The following is a 16160-nucleotide window of genomic DNA, read 5'->3' as shown; positions in this document are numbered from 1 at the left end:
CAGGATTTCCAGGTTTATGGATCTTGGGTAGTAGATAGAATATCCCAGGTCGGGGTTCCAGGGGTGTGTCTGTGCGGATTTGATCTTGTGCTTTTTCAGGGAGTTTCTTGAGCAAATGCTGTAGTTTCTTTTGGTAACTCTCAGTGGGATCAGAGGGTAATGGCTTGTAGAAAGTGGTGTTGGAGAGCTGCCGAGCAGCCTCTTGTTCATATTCCGACCTATTCATGATGACAACATCTCCTTTGTCAGCCTTTTTGATTATGATGTCAGAGTTGTTTCTGAGGCTGTGGATGGCATTGTGTTCTGCACGGCTGAGGTTGTGGGGCAAGTGATGCTGCTTTTCCACAATTTCAGCTCGTGCACGTCGGCGGAAGCACTCTATGTAGAAGTCCAGTCTGCTGTCTTGACCTCCAGGAGGAGTCTACCTAGAATCCTTCTTTTTGTAGTATTGGTAGGGAGGTCTCTGTGGATTAGTATGTTGTTCAGAGGTGTGTTGGAAATATTCCTTGAGTCGGAGACGTCGAAAATAGGATTCTAGGTCACCACAGAACTGTATCATGTTCGTGGGGGTGGAGGGGCAGAAGGAGAGGCCCCGAGATAGGACAGGTGCTTCTGCTGGTCTAAGAGTATAGTTGGATAGGTTAACAATATTGCTGGGTGGGTTGAGGGAACCATTGCTGTGGCCCCTTGTAGCATGTAGTAGTTTAGAAAGTTTAGTGTCCTTTTTCTTTTGTAGAGAAGCAAAGTGTGTGTTGTAAATGGCTTGTCTAGTTCTAGTAATGCCAGCCACGAGGAAGTTTGTGTGGAAGGTTGTTTTTTTATGAGAGTATCCATTTTTGAGAGCTCATTCTTTATCTTTCCCTGTTTGCTGTAGAGGATGTTGATCAGGTGGTTCTGCAGTTTCTTTGAGAGCGTGTGGCACAAGCTGTCAGCATAGTCTGTGTGGTATGTAGATTGTAATGGATTTTTTACCTTCAGTCCTTTTGGTCCGATGTCCATCTGTTTGCATTTGGAAAGGAAGATTATGTCTGTCTGTATCTGTACAAGTTTTTTCATGCAGTTGATAGATTTCCACTCCATACGGCTAAATGCAACCATCCCCGAAGGCAAGACAACAAATAGGAGATAACGATGGGAAACCCAACAATAACCATCAAATGATAACAGCGGAAAACCCCAAGTTTACCCCACTAAAGGACTAATGATTACAGGATGACATTGCAAAATGCATGGACTCAAATGGGAATTTACAAGTATAAAGCTGGGGTGTTTTGCCATGAAACTTTGGGTTCAGTTCTGCCAAAACCTCAGAGCATCGGATCGCGACCAACAGAGCCCAGCGCCTCACTCGTGTTCAAACTAACTGGCCATTAGATTGACTCGAGCTACAATAGACTGGTAACTATAAAAACATCAACTGCCAGGACTGTGTGCATGATGTGTATGTGTGTGTGACTGAAAAGCATATGCTAACTGTTGTATTTTCAATAAATATGGCGTATTTGCCTTCTCTCTTATAAAAGTTCCTGTGTGCTTTGTATAGCGTAACATTTTTGGTGGAGAATTGCGAAAGGGGGAAGAATATGTGCTGTAATTATTGACAATACTGCTAAAAAGGTACACCATATACTTAAAGGTGATCGATCATTCAGGTGTGCACACTCCTGGTCATAGAGATACCGGGCAGTAAAGAGGGAACCAGTTGTGGTTAATATTGTATTCACTATTGGTATCTTATCAATTGAGAATTTTTGTGATTAAAAGGTATTCACACTCTCGGTCGTAGCAGGGCTGAGAAAAAGGGGAGAGGTTTAGCACCTCTCTCTCCACCCCGGACTGCTGGGGGGAATAATTGGAGGTGGGTATACCCCCGGTCGTAGAAGTGTGGGCAATAAAGGGAGGACTAGAGTCCTTGCTCCGACCCATCTGTCGGGGAAAACTATAGGTGCATACACCCTCAGCCATAGCAAGACCGAGCATAAGAGAACTTAGAACTTAGGGGTTTCTCGCTCTGGCCCTGGGAAGGGTTTTTATATTTGGTGTATGACCCCTTGGTAATAGAAGCCCAAGCAATACAGAGGAGGACTTAGCATTTCTCCCTCTGGCCCAGAGTGTGTTAAAATCATAAGTCCCGCACTGGCACGGGCAACAGGGTGAACAAAGAAACTTGTAAGCCCCGACACTGGCACAGGCAAACATAAGATCTTAATTTTAAACAGATCTTGCTCTGTTAAATCAAACTCTGAAGGATACAGGAGTTAGGACAGTGTAGTATTTTTTGAGTGATATTGTGGTGATTTCACAATTTTGAAATAAATGTTTAAGAAAAGGGACCAGGAGTGGTGGGGGCCAGTTGAGAAGCCCACCCTCCTTGCTAAATTGGTAGTGGAACAAAGGGGTAGAAACATGTTCTTTTTGTCTTTCAGAAAATCAGGAAAAGCTGATACCAGCTGAAAAGCAACCCAAAATACCATGAATCTACTGTCATAATAGAAATTGTGTTTTGTGTTCTATGTTTTGTCTTGTCAATGTTTTGGGTAATATCAGGAAACACTAAGTTTTGGATACACTTGCTAAAGCAAAGAAAAAGATTACTGTTTGATACTTAGCAGTACAAATGGACGCAGTATGTTTCTAGTATAGCAAGGCCAGACCTTTTAATTGGGGAAATTGTTAAAAATTGCACACCAACAGGCTTTGGAAGCAAAGATATGGAAAGTTAGCCCACTCCCCATATTACACATGGGATCCTTCTGGCTACCCTGGACCTCGAGCCAGTGGGCTGGGGAGGGAGGGAAGCTATTGGACACTAGAGGTTGTACCAAAGTAGACTATACTAGACACGATAAATTGACTTCCGCTGGATTGATCGCTGCCCGTCGATGCAGCCAGTAGTGTAGACAAGCCCTTACGCTATGTCTATACCACAGTCCTTACAGTGGCACAGCTGTACCATGGCAGCTGCACCACTGTAAGCTCTCCCTTTTATGCCAGTGAGAGACAGTTCTTCTGTCAGCATAATTAAGCCACCCCAATTACTGGAGCGTCTCCCATCAACATAGCGCTGACCATCCCTGCACTTTTGTTGGTGAAACTTATGTCGGTCAGGGGTGTGATTTTTTCAGACTCCTGACTGACAAAAGTTTTACTGGCAAATGCTAGTCTAGACATAGCCTTTGTGAATTACAGTGCATGACCATTCAAACTACAGTTTTTTACCCTTTTTCCATTTTTTTAGGTCTACAAAAGAGCATTTTTAGGTTGATATTGCAATCTGATTTATAATTTATCTATAGGCCTTAAGACACAATTTCTTTTTGCATTTCTGCCCAGCCTTTTAAAATTAAAACAAAAGATAACTCTTGTCAGAGGTTTTACTTTAACTGGGGGCTGACAGTCTGAGATTTATGAATGTTTGGGGCGAGAGGGGGAAGGAATCAAGAGTTTCCTGCAGACACTTTGTTTTTAGCCTTTAATTGCTACAGGCAAGTGAGATACCATCCCCATTTAAGTATTTGTATTAGTATTAAGAAGAGAAACAGACATAATTGTTCTATTTTAACAAACCCTGAGTGGTCAAAAAGTCAACGTGGGTAGACATATGAATATTTCAGGTAGAAGAATAGTCTTGAGTGCTTGACTATGAGTTGCTTCATTTAAACTAGAATAGCTGGTTTTGAAATGACCTACTTGATACGGTAAGTAGCAGTGCCCAATCATCTCAGAAAGGTTTGTCAGCTGGTCTTCCCTACTCTTCATCAGGTATGCTACAAAAACTGTTGCTTCATTAACATTTAGGGCCTGATCCAAAACTCACTGAAGTCAATGGAAAGATTCCCATTGACTTCAATAGACTTTTGATCAGGCCCTTAGCAGATACAGAAAGTAATGATGTATGCTACGCCACATTAGGCATTTAAATGTAAACATCTACCAATCCTGAAGAAATTATTTGCACGTTTATTGGGAAGTTATTCATGATCACAGCCACTCTGAATGCAGGAATTCATGAGGCTAAGTTATACCTACTCCAACCTAACATATCATCTTGTACGTAATTCTCTCAAATTTAGTTAAACTTTGAGTTATTAGGGGATGAACTAGTCTACTGATTCTATAGCATGTTGTAATATATTGATATCTCAGCTCCATTCACAAATATTAACTAAACCTCATGGCAACTTTTCTGATGTAAGGTACAACCCCCATTTTACAAATGTAGAAATCGGAGACAGAGTTTAAGTAATTTTGCACAAGATCACAATGCAAGTCAGTGAGAGTGCTGAGGAAAGAACTGAGCTCTGTCCACCAGTTCACGGCTCTAACCAATACATTATGTGGTTAGGGAGCATGGGCTGATCTGTCTACGGAGGTTTTGTGGCCCCATCACAGTAGCGTCTGAGTGCCTGACAGGTGTTAATGAATTTATCTTCAAAACACAACGTGAGTTATGGAATTATTATATCCTTTAAAAAAATATGGAGAACTGAGGCACAGAAAGATTAATTGGCTTCCCCACCATCAGACAGGAAGTCTGCAGCACAGCTGGGAACGGAAATCAGATCGGTGGAGTCTTAGATTAGAATTTTAAGTACAAGACCATCCTTCCTGCCTGCTAATGGAGCCAACATTTCCCCTTCTAGAAAAAAGGTAGCTTTGTGCTCCAAAAGAGGGAAAAAAGAGCAGCTATTAAATACTATCTTCTTCTGAAATTACATTTCTTTAATTAAAATCCCATTAAAGATAATGTTACAAGATCGAGAAGGTTCTGGAAAGTTCTGTACTATAATAGTTGGAAACTGAGAATTAAGAAACTCAATCATTTGGGCTATCAGACCAGACTGAAGTGAAGGAAGCTGTTACTTGGAGCCTTAAGGAAACAGTTTGGGAATATATACCTTCCTGCTGGTGCTGCCCAAGAAGATTTTGAAGTGTTCTGCTATAGGTGGCATATAGAAAGCTCAATAGATGGTGGCTTTCATGGAGACTTATTAGCTAAAACCTAGGAGGCAACCAGGAGGGAGTGCAGAAGGTCCCTTGCTACAGGAAGCTGCTGCATGCTTTGTTGCTTTCAGAATCACAGCAATGGCCACAGTGGAATCTTCAAAAGTGTGTAGGGCGATGAGGTGCCAGTCCTACTCTACTTATTTGAACAAAGGACTAACATTGAAGGCCTCTTGGTTTAAATATTGGTGAGTCTGGTCACCATTATCCAGAGGAATTAAGCGACACTGGAGCTTTATAGCAACAAGAATATTAGCCTGGGAGGAATGAAAGCTGGAGCAGCTCAGCACCCATTTTAAGAAAATTACTTTTTTTGTTTGCTTCAGCGAGGACTAACTACTTATCCTAGGTACCCCGGCTTCATCAGGGCCCTTTTAACAGTTCTAGAGAGCTTTGTATAGGGTCCCTCACCTGAAGGGCCCCTCTCCTCTCCCAAGCTAGGGGATGTTGTATCCAGCTTTGACAGACAAACCTTCAAAGGCCTTGATGATTGTACATCATTTAAGCACCTGTAATTGGGCTATCTAAAGTCATTACATTGGTTTATGCAAACATTCCAAACTACATACAACTGACTTAACCCTTAGTTATCCTTTAGCAAGCCACACATAACCACAGAGACACACACGGTCACAAAACTGTTACAGATATCTTTCACATTCTTCACATCCATGAGGACATATATATTCACTTGCCTCTTGCACTGAATACAAGTGTCGCACTATTGCACATAAAATAGACATAGAATCAGATTCTTCCCACACCAGCGGCTTTGTGCTCTTCATATACAAAGCAGCTAATCAATCACAGACTTGACTAGCTGGAACAGAATAGGTGAAAAATAGACTGCAATGGGCTTTGGATCAGGCCCATAATGAGACAGCTCAGAATCCCACTTGCTGATGTAACAAAAAAGACAGTTATGGAATAGATGCTTAGAAAATTTAATTGTTTTGCTGTGTCTTACCCTCTGCAGCACTAGAGATTTTGCAAGATTAGCCTTTCAGTGGGGCTATTGTTACCTGTAGAGAGGCTATATCCTCTTCATCAACACAAAAAAACATAGCTGCAAAACCAAGACTGAAATCCTGGTCCTGTAGAGCCAAAAATGTAGGCCTCTATCACTTGAGCTAAAGGAAGAGCCCTTAGCTGTCAGCTATAAAGGGACCCTTTTGCCAATGGTGCAACCATTCAATAGAGGACAACATATTTACACACACATTATATGTGTATATGTCCCAATTCTGTTCCTATCAAAGTCAGTTAACCAGGGCCAGCTCCAGGCACCAGCTTTCCAAGCAGGTGCTTGGGGCAGCATTCAAAATGGGGCGGCAGTTTGTGTCCCATGGCAGCAATTTGGTGGCAGCTCCGCCACTCTTCTGGGCGCGGCGGCAATTCGGCGGTGACTGCTTGGGGCTGCAAAATTGGTAGAGCAGCCCCTGCAGTTAACGTAACGGGAACAGGATAGACCCCTACGATCCACAAAAAAAAAAAAGTTAATTTGCTTGATTACAACGTATGTAAAAATTTCACAGTAAAATTTCAAGGAGATTTAACTATATTGAAATTCGGTCAAAATATCAAATCAGGGTTATGTTTTTAATGACTTGTGGTGCAAATTTTTTGTTGCAAACTTTTCAGAAATATTCTTTTTCACATTCAGATTTAATCTTGCAATTTTCAGGCCAAATCAGTTTATCAAACCAAAGTTATAGGAAGATTATGCAGTGCTTTATCATGGAACCTGGTTGCAACCTTAACTATGTAGAGGATAGTCTATCTGCATAATGCAAACTTTGTAGCTTTTAATCTATAGTGCTTTAGAATTATTATATTCTTGTTAACACCAGAGAATAGGCCCGCATAGTTCTGATTCACATACATGTATGATAATAATTGAAGTTGTTTTTGACACTTAAAAACAATTTTTTTAAAATTTAAGCACTTGTTACCAGGACTATAGTGTATCTCACCATTTCTCACTTTGATTATCTGCAAATCCAATGCTTTTTCAAAAAAAATCTGAAACTCATGTTACTTTTCAGCGAAGATTTAGAAGCAGAGTGCTGTGAGATCCTATGTTACTGGTACCTTTTATAAGTCATTTACAATCCCCTCCTTATTATATTATGTATATTTTAATAGTTAAAGCTAAAACTACTCTTGTCAGCATAAAATAAAGTAAATTTGTGATGTGACATTAAACTCATGATTTGTCACTTACTGAGGTAATTTACAACACTGAGTCATCTGCTGTCGATATCCCAGTCATCATTACAAATGATCAAAGTTGTATTATAAATATAAAAGATTGTCACTGAAACTTAACAGTATTAGAGAAATTATCTAAACTGTCATGGAATGATGTTTCTTTTTTAATGTTTGTCTGTCCTCTTACTGAGGATGCAGCCTCTTTTTTGGATCACCAGAATATTGTTGTAATACATAAATTGTTTTTGTGAGGATGAACCACAAGACAGAACTTGGGGGTGGCGGGGTAATCAAATTAGTATCTTAGATGTCTATATACTAATGTGAGAAGAATGGGGAGTAAGCAGGAAGAATTCAAAATGCTAGTAAATAAACACAACTATGACATAGTTGGCATCACAGAGACTTGGTGGGATAATACACATGACTGAAATATAGAAGGATACAGCTTGCTCAGGAAGGACAGACAGGGAAAAAGGGAGGAAGTGTTGCCTGATATATTAAAAATATATATACACTTGGGCTGAGGTTGAGATGGAAATAGGAGACAGACTTGTTGAAAGTCTCTGGGTAAGGATAAAAGAGGTAAAAAACAAGGGTGATGTCATAGTACGGAAGAAGAAGTGGATGAGGCTAATCAGGAAGAAGAGGTGGATGAGGCTTTTTTTAAACAACTAACAAAATCATCCAAAACACAGGATTTGGTGGTGATGGGGGACTTCAACTATTCATCCTACTTCAACTACTACATCTGTTGGGAAAATAACACAACAGGGCACAGATTATCCAACAAGTTCATGGAATGTATTGGAGACCATTTTTTATTTCAGAAGGTGGAGAAAGCTACTAAGGGAGAGGCTGTTCTAGATTTGATTTTGACAAATAGGGAGGAACTGGTTGAGAATCAAAGTGGAAGACAGCTTGGGTGATAGTGATCATGAAATGATGAGTTCATGATCCTAAGGAACGGTAGGAGGGAGAACAACAAAATAAAGACAATGGATTTCAAGAAGGCAGATGTTAGCAAACTCAGGGAGTTGGTAGGTAAGATCCCTTTGGAAGCAAGTCTAAGGGGAAAACCAATTGATGACAGTTGGCAGTTTTTCAAAGAGACATTATTAAGGACACAAGAGGAAACTATCCCACTGAGTAGGAAAGATAGGAAGTATGCCAAGAGACCACCCTGCCTTAACCAGGAGATCTCCAGTGATCTTTAAAAAAAAAAAAATTAAGAGTCCTACAAAGTGGAAACTAGGTCAAATTACAAAGGATGGATATAAACAAATAACACAAGTATGTAGGGAGAAAATTAGAAAGGCCAAGGCATAAAACAAGATCAAACTAGCTAGAGACATAAAGGGTAACAAAAAACATTCTACAAATACCTTAGAAGCAAGAGGAAAACCGAGGACAGGTTAGGCCCGTTACTCAATGAGGGGGGGAAAAATAATAACACAAAATGTGGAAATGGCAGAGGTGATTAATGACTTCTTTGTTTCAATTTTCACCAGGAAGGTTGGTGGTGATTGGACATCTAACATAGTGAATGCCAGCTCAAATGAGGTAAGATCAGAGGCTAAAATAGGAAAAGAATAAGTTAAAAATTACTTAGACAAATTAGATGTCTTCAAGTCACCAGGGCCTGATGAAATGCATCCTAGAATACTCAAGGAGTTGACTGAGGAGATATCTGAGCTATTAACGATTATCTTTGAAAAGTCATGGACGATAGGAGCGATTCCAGAAGACTGGAAAAGGGCAAATATACTGCCAACGTATAAAAAGGGAAGTAAGGACAACCGGGGGAATTACAGACCGGTCAGCTTAACTTCTGTACCCAGAAAGATAATAGAGCAAATAATTAAGCAGTCAATTTACGTACATCTGGAAGATACTAAGGTGATACTTAACAGTCAGCATGGATTCATCAAAAACAAATTCTCTCAAATAACCTGATAGCTTTTTTTGAGAGGGTAACAAGACTTGTGGATATGGGGGAAGTGGTAGATGTGTGGTATATCTTGACTTTAGTAAGTCTTTTGATACAGTCTTGCAGACCTTCTCATAAACAAACTAGGGAAATGCAACCTAGATGGAGCTACTATAAGGTGGGTGCATAACTGGCTGGAAAACTGTTCCCAGAGAGTAGTTATCAGTGGCTCACAGTCATGCTGGAAGGGCATAATGACTGGGGTCTTGCAGGGATCAGTTTTGGGTCCAGTTCTGTTCGATATCTTCATCAATGATTTAGATAATGGCATAGAGCAAACACTTAAAGTTTGCAGACAATACCAAGCTGGGAGGGGTTGCAAGTGCTTTGGAGATAGGATTAAAATTCAAAATGATCTGGACAAATTGGGGAAATGGTCTGAAGTAAACAAGATGAAATTCAATAAGGACAAATGCAAAGTACTCCGGTAAGGAAGGAACAATCAGTTGCACACATACAAAATGGGAAATGACTGCCAGGAAGGAAGGAGTACTGTGGAAAGGGATCTAGGGGGGCGGTCATAGTGGACCACAAGCTAAATGAAAATCAACGGTGTAACACTGTTGCAAAAGAAATAAATAAAAAAATGCGAACATCATTCTGCGATATATTAGCAGGAGTGTTGTAAGCAAGACACAAGAAGTAATTCTTCTGCTCTACTCCACACTGATTAGGCCTGAACTAGAGTATTGTGTCCAGTTCTGGGTGCCACATTTCAGGAAAGATGTGAAAAAATTGGAGAAAGTTCAAAGAAGAGCTACAAAAATTATTAAAAGTCTAGAAAGAATGACCTATCAGGGAAGATTGAAAAAACTGGGTTTGTTTAGTCTGGAGAAGAGAAGACTGAGAGGGGACGTGATAACATTTTTCATGTACATAAAAGGTTGTTACAAAGAGGAGGGAGAAGAATTGTTCTCCTTAACCACTGAGGACAGGACAAGAAGCAGTGGGCTTGAATTGCAGCAAAGGAGTTTTAGGTTGGACATTAGGATAAAATTCTTAACTGTCAGGGTGGTTAAGCACTGGAATAAACTGCATAGGGAGGCTGTGGAATCTCCATCATTGGAGATTTTTAAGAGCAGGTTAGATAATCAATTGTCAGGAATGGTCTAGATTAGGGGGCGGGGCTTCTCTGACTAGGGGTCCTAAAAGGTAGCCAGCCAGTCAGGCAGTGGCACAGGAGCCAGCAAACAGAGCCTAAACAGGGGAGTTTGAGTGGGCGTTTGAAAGGGGAGTTTGTATTGTGGTACTTGTTTAGGATTTGGTTTTGCTGTGGGTGGTTGTGTTTTGGTGTGTTTTGTGTTTCTCAGATTAACAGGATTTAGGTGGGAAGGCTATGACAGATATGAAGGCAGCAGTGGGAGTGACCCAGGTAGTGGAAGACACAATGAGGATGACTGGATGTGGAAGCTGTGGTATGTACATGATCCTGAAGGGGGCACCTGGTAAGAGTTTTGTCTGCGTGAAATGCCATCTGATAGAGCTGATGGAGGAAAAGATCCAAGGTTTGGAGATGCAGGTGGAGAGTCTGGTTGAGTTTAGGAAGGGGTTTGAGCAGATTATGGAGCAAAGACATGAGGTACCTGAAGGGAAAAGCTCAGACTTGCCGATGGAAGCAGGGCTGGGGAATTCTGAGGGGAGACTGGGTGAAGAAAGTGGTCAGTGGAAGCATGTGACTAAAAGAACCAGGCAGAGGAAAAGATGGGCAAATGAAAGAGAAATAGAGCTCAAGAATAGGTTTGTAGAATTGGAAAATGAAGGGCCTCAGCAGATAGTCACTGAAGATGGAAGGGCAAGGAAGAAGAGAAGAGCAGCTAGTCCTATAGGAAAAGGGGAAGAGTCAATGTAGAATACACCAAATATGAGCCCCAGGAGGATACAGGATGGGTTGAAAAGGATTACAAGGGAGAATAGGAATGGAAAGAACTTGCAGCCGGAGGGAACAGGGGATAGACTGGAGAATAGCACTGTCACCAGGAAAAGGCAGGTCTATGTGATCGGGCACTCTTTACGGAGAAAAATAGACAGGCCTGTAACCAGAGCTGATCCAGAGAATAGAAGGGTGTGCTATCTTCCAGGTGCTAAGATACAGGATGTAGACCTGAGGTTGAAAAGGATCCTAAAGGGAGCAGGAAAGAATCCCTTCATGTGGGAACAAATGATACGGCTAGATTCTGGCTGGAAAGTATTAAGGGAGACTATGCTAGGCTGGGGAAGACGCTTAAGGAAATCGAGGCTCAGGTGATCTTTAGTGGGATTCTGCCTGTTCCTAGAGAAGGGCAACAAAGGTGTGACAAGATTATGACTATCAACAGATGGCTTAGGCAGTGGTGCTATAAGGAGGACTTGGGGATGTATGGACAGAGGACAGTTCTCTTGGGATGGACTTCATCTGAGTAGGGAAGGAAATAGACTTCTAGGATGGAGGCTGGCACAACTGATTAAGAGAGCTTTAAACTAGGAATTTGGGGGAGATGGTTGGGAGATGTCCAGGTAACCTCCATGCCGGATTTTAGCATTGAGAGGGAAGAAAACAAAGTAAGAATGTATATAAGGAGGAAGGGCAGTGTGGATACCAGTCTAATAGGTTATACTGGCTGTAGAATGTCTGTGCCTAATAGGGTACAGAATGCGAGCGAGGCCAAAGAGCAAAAATTAAGATGTTTGTACACCAATGCGAGGAGCCTAGGTAACAAAATGGAGGAACTAGAGCTACTGGTGCAGGAAGTGAAACCAGATATTATAGGGATAACAGACACATGGTGGAATAGTCGTCATGACTGGACTACGGGTATTGAAGGGTATGTGCTGTTTAGGAGAGATGGAAATTAAGGTAAAGATGGTGGAGTAGCACTGTATATCAATGATGAGGTAGAATGTAAAGAAATAAGAAGTGATGGGATGGATAAGACAGAGTCCGTCTGGGCAAAAATTACATTGGGGAAGAAAACTATTAGAGCCTCCCCCTGGGATAGTGCTTGGGGTGTGCTATAGAGTGCCAGGATCTATTTTGGATATGGTTAGAGCCCTTTTTAATGTTTTTAATAATGTAAATACTAATGGAAACTGCGTGATCATGGGAGACTTTAATTTCCCAGATATAGACTGGAGGACGAGTGCTAGTAATAATAATAGGGCTCAGATTTTCCTAGATGCGATAACTGATGGATTCATTCATCAAGTAGCTGCTGAACCGACTAGAGGGGATGTCATTTTAGATTTGGTTTTGGAGAATAGTGAGGACCTCATAGAAGAAATGGTTGTAGGGGATAATCTTGGTTCAAGTGATCATGAGCTAATTCAGTTCAAACTGAACAGAAGGATTAACAAAAATAAATCTGCAAACTAGGGTTTTTGATTTCAAAAGGGCTGACTTTCAAAAATTAAGGAAATTAGTTAGGGAAGTGGATTGGACTAAAGAACTTATGGATCTAAAGGCAGAGGAGGCCTGGGATTACTTTAAATCAAAGCTGCAGAAGCTATCGGAAGCCTGCATCCCAAGAAAGGGGAAAAAAATTCATAGGCAGGAGTTGTAGACCAATCTGGATGAGCAAGCATCTCAGAGAGGTGATTAAGAAAAAGCAGAAAGCATACAGGGAGTGGAAGATGGGAGGGATCAGCAAGGAAAGCTCCCTTATTGAGGTCAGAACAAGTAGGGATAAAGTGAGACAGGCCAAAAGTCAAGTAGAGTTGGACCTTGCAAAGGGAATTAAAACCAATAGTAAAAGGATCTATAGCCATATAAATAAGAAGAAAACAAAGAAAGAAGAAGTGGGACCGCTAAACACTGAGGATGGAGTGGAGGTTAAGAATAATCTAGGCATGGCCTAATATCTAAACAAATACTTTGCCTCAGTCTTTAATAAGGCTAAAGAGGATCTTAGGGATAATGGTAGCATGACAAATGGGAATGAGGATATGGAGGTAGATATTACCATATGTGAGGTAGAAGCGAAACTCAAACAGCTTAATGGGACTAAATCGGGGGGCCCAGATAATCTTCATCCAAGAGTATTAAAGGAATTGGCACATGAAATTGCAAGCCCATTATCAAGAATTTTTAATGAATCTTGAAACTCAGGAGTTGTACCGTATGATTGGAGAATAGCTAACATAGTTCCTATTTTTAAGAAAGGGGGGAAAAGAGTGATCCGGGTAACTACAGGCATGTTAGTTTGACAACTGTAGTATGCAAGGTCTTGGAAAAAATTTTGAAGGAGAAAGTAGTTAAGAACATTGAGGTCAATGGTAAATGGGACAAAATACAACATGGTTTTACAAAAGGTAGATTGTGCCAAACCAACCTGATCTCCTTCTCTGAGAAAGTAACAGATTTTTGTAGACAAAGGAAATGCAGTAGATCTAATTTACCTAGATTTCAGTAAGGCATTTGATACCGTGCCACATGGGGAATTATTAGTTAAATTGGAAAAGATGGGAATCAATATGAACATTGAAAGGTGGATAAGGAATTGGTTAAAGGGGAGACTACAACAGGTCCTATTGAAAGGTGAACTGTCAGGCTGGAGGGAGGTTACCAGTGGAGTTCCTCAAGGATTGGTTTTGGGACCAATCTTATTTAATCTTTTTATTATTGACCTTGGCACAAAAAGTGGGAATGCGCTAATAAAGTTTGCGGATGATACAAAGCTGGGAGGTATTGCCAATTTAGAGAAGGACTGGGATATCATACAGGAGGATCTGGATGACCTTGTAAACTGGAGTAATAGTAATAGGATGAAATTTAATAGTGAGAAGTGTAAGGTTATGCATTTAGGGATTAATAACAACAATTTCAGTTATAAGCTGGGGACGCATCAATTAGAAGTAACGGAGGAGGAGAAGGACCTTGGAGTATTGGTTGATCATAGGATGACTATGAGCCGCCAATGTGATATGGCTGTGAAAAAAGCTAATGCGGTCTTGGGATGCATCAGGAGAGGTATTTCCAGTAGGGATAAGGAGGTTTTAGTAGCATTATACAAGGCACTGGTGAGACTTCACCTGGAATACTGTGTGCAGTTCTGGTCTCCCATGTTTAAGAAGGATGAATTCAAACTGGAACAGGTACAGAGAAGGGCTACTAGGATGATCCGAGGAATGGAAAACTTGTCTTATGAAAGGAGACTCAAGGAGCTTGGCTTGTTTAGCCTAACTAAAAGAAGGTTGAGGGGATATATGATTGCCCTCTATAAATATATCAGAGGGATAAATGCCAGAGAGGAATTATTTAAGCTCAGTACCAATGTGGACACAAAAACAAATGGATATAAACTGGCCACCAGGAAGTTTAGACTTGAAATTAGACAAAGGTTTCTAACAATCAGAGGAGTGAAGTTTTGGAATAGCCTTCCAAGGGAAGCAGTGGGGGCAAAAGATCTATCTGGCTTTAAGATTAAACTCGATAAGTTTATGCAGGAGATGGTATGATGGGATAACATGATTTTGGTAATTAATTGATCTTTAAATATTCATGGTAAATAGGCCTAATGGCCTGTGATGGGATGTTAGATGGGGTGGGATCTGAGTTACCCAGGAAAGAATTTTCTTTAGTATCTGACTGGTGAATCTTGCCCATATGCTCAGGGTTTAGCTGATCGCCATATTTGGGGTCAGGAAGGAATTTTCCTCCAGGGCAGATTGGAAGAGGCCCTGGAGGTTTTTCGCTTTCGTCTGTAGCATGGGGCACAGGTCACTTGCTGGAGGATTCTCTGCTCCTTGAAGTCTTTTAACCACGATTTGAGGACTTCAATAGCTCAGACATAGGTGAGGTTTTTCGCAGGAGTGGGTGGGTGAGATTCTGTGGCCTGCATTGTGCAGGAGGTCGGACTAGATGATCATAATGGTCCCTTCTGACTTTAGTATCTATGAATACTTAGAACTTTCATGAGTGCAAGGGACTGGACTAGATGGTCTCTTGAGGTCCCTTCCGGTCCTATGATTCAATTATTTAGGGCAGTTGGAGTAAGTTCCTGTACCACGCCTTATTTTTGTTAGAAAATATACTGTGTTGTTCAAATAGTCTCCTATATGAAAACTGTATAAGTGACAGGATTTTATTCTAATAATTGTGATGAGTCTAAAGAAAATATTCTGGAACCCATTTAGGAATAAGTTGAATGAAAGTCTCCAACTTCTACGTTTGTGTGTTAAAATACTGAGTGCCCTTCAAAAATGTTAATGAATGTTATTACAATCCTAGGAATTGCACATAGACCTGCTGACCTCAAAAACAACATGAAACCATATGACAAACAGTACATTCAGCACAGACATTCCAGAAACAGGCTTGCAGTAGCTCCATCATCTAGAGTGTCTCAATACAAAATTGAAACATCTCTATGATAAATCATTAATTTCATCAGTCCCAAATTAACACAGTACACTATAAGTAGGAAGCCTTTAAAAATGTTATTCAGTGTTACTTTGTGGAAACAATGAGCTTTTACTGGTTAAATACATTTCCAATAGGCAGAATTGGAAGTCATTCTAAGCCTGGTCAACTGACGTACCAAGCTCCTTCATGCAGGACAATGACATAAGTTTTGATCAGCAAATGGGCATGATTTGCTCTCAGATATGGACATCAACGCCCAGGATTCCTTTTTAGAACTTTTTGTCCCCCTCAAGGGACGGAAGTGGCAGGGCCCACACATTACCAATTCAGATCATCACTCTACCTCACAGTCCAAAATCAGATTTCTTGCAGTCTTGATATGTACCATACCTACCAGAACTACCTGAATGTGGAGTCCCTCTCTAGTGCAGGCCCACTCAGGCTCTCAGGACAGTTACTGGCCACTGGAAGATTTTGGCAGAGAAAGGCACATTTCCAGCAAAGTGATTCCACTTATCGGATGCATCCAATGAAGTGAGCTGTAGCTCACGAAAGCTTATGCTCAAATAAATTTGTTAGTCTCTAAGGTGCCACAAGTACTCCTTTTCTTTTTGTAGA

At 40.9% G+C, this 16160-nt stretch overlaps 1 long non-coding RNA gene across 1 annotated transcript in view; it reads left to right on the top strand.

Annotated features, from left to right (window-relative positions):
* Nucleotides 1-16160, top strand: part of LOC140910747 (uncharacterized) — a 54824-nt gene that overhangs the window by 24304 nt on the left and 14360 nt on the right. The window contains exon 2 of the long non-coding RNA XR_012158722.1: nucleotides 8727-8778. This is a non-coding gene — a long non-coding RNA (uncharacterized LOC140910747). The remainder of the gene's footprint in view (nucleotides 1-8726; nucleotides 8779-16160) is intronic.

The sequence above is a fragment of the Lepidochelys kempii genome, chromosome 4 (genome assembly GCF_965140285.1).
Source record: "Lepidochelys kempii isolate rLepKem1 chromosome 4, rLepKem1.hap1, whole genome shotgun sequence".
In the NCBI taxonomy this organism is placed as follows: Eukaryota; Metazoa; Chordata; order Testudines; family Cheloniidae; genus Lepidochelys; species Lepidochelys kempii.
The sequence above is the reverse complement of the archived record's forward strand: the minus strand, read 5'-3'. Positions and strand labels throughout refer to the sequence as shown.